General features: G+C 47.8%; 1 pseudogene; it reads left to right on the top strand.

Moving 5' to 3' along the window:
• Positions 1–4: 4 nt before the first annotated feature.
• Positions 5–935, top strand: LOC109378890 (olfactory receptor 7A10-like; annotated as a pseudogene).
• The last annotated feature ends 271 nt before the right edge of the window (positions 936–1,206 follow it).

The raw sequence follows: 1,206 nt of genomic DNA, 5'->3' as shown, positions 1-1,206 counted from the left end.
GATTTCAGAATTCCTTCTCCTGGGACTTTCAGAGGAGCCAGAACTGCAGCCCCTCATCTTTGGGCTTTTCCTCTCCATGTACCTGATCACTGTGTTGGGAAATCTGCTCATGATCCTGGCTGTCAGCTCAGACCCCCACCTGCACACGCCCATGTACTTCTTCCTCTCCAACCTGTCCTTTGTGGACATCTGTTTCACCTCCACCACCGTCCCCAAGATGCTGGTGAACATCCAGATACAGAGCAAAGTCATAATCTATGAAGGCTGCATCACACAGATGTATTTTTCACACTCTTTGCAGGATTGGACATCAATCTCCTGACCGTGATGGCCTATGACCGCTTTGTGGCCATCTGTCACCCTCTGCACTACACAGTCATCATGCACCCCTGGCTCTGTGGGCTGCTGGTTCTGGTGTCCTGGATCGTGTCTTTCCTGAATGCCTTGTTACATAGCTTAATGGTGGTGAGTCTGTCATTCTGTACAGACTTGAAAATCCCCCATTTTTTCTGTGAACTCAATCAAATGATCCAAATTGCCTGTTCTGACACCTTTCTTAATAATATGGTGTTGTATTTTGTAACTGTGCTGCTGGGTGGTGGTTCCTTGGCTGGTATTCTTTATTCTTACTCTAAGATAGTTTTCTCCATATGTGCAATGTCATCAGCACAGGGGAAGCATAAAGCATTTTCTGCTTGTGCGTCTCACCTCTCTGTTGTCTCCTTATTTTACTGTACAATCATAGGAGTGTACCTCAGCTTTGCTGTGACCCACAGCTCACAGTCAAGTGCAACAGCCTCTGTGATGTACACTGTAGTCACGCCCATGCTCAACCCTTTCATCTACAGTCTCAGGAACAAAGACATAAAGGGGGCTCTGAAAAGATTCTTTGCGGTGGCAGGAACAAAAGGGACAATCGTCCTGAGGCTGAAAAAGTGCCCTTGGTTTGATGGATGCAGGTCTCAAATTTAGACATTGTGATTCTTTAATTATATTGTGTTTGTAGAATTCAGTCTTTAATATATGTTGAGGGCCGGCCAAGTGGCGGGATGGTTAAGAACTGGCTTGGGACGCCAGAGGGCCCCAGTTCGGATCCCACATATGAGGGCCAGTGACACTGCCCTCCACAGCTATGATGCTGAACAACAGCTCAACCTGGAGCTGGGCTGTCGTGAGTTGCCGACGATGGCGTAGGCTGCAGCCCCT

Source organism: Hipposideros armiger, unplaced genomic scaffold, assembly GCF_001890085.2.
Source record: "Hipposideros armiger isolate ML-2016 unplaced genomic scaffold, ASM189008v1 scaffold_6326, whole genome shotgun sequence".
Lineage (NCBI taxonomy): Eukaryota > Metazoa > Chordata > Mammalia > Chiroptera > Hipposideridae > Hipposideros > Hipposideros armiger.
The sequence above is the reverse complement of the archived record's forward strand: the minus strand, read 5'-3'. Positions and strand labels throughout refer to the sequence as shown.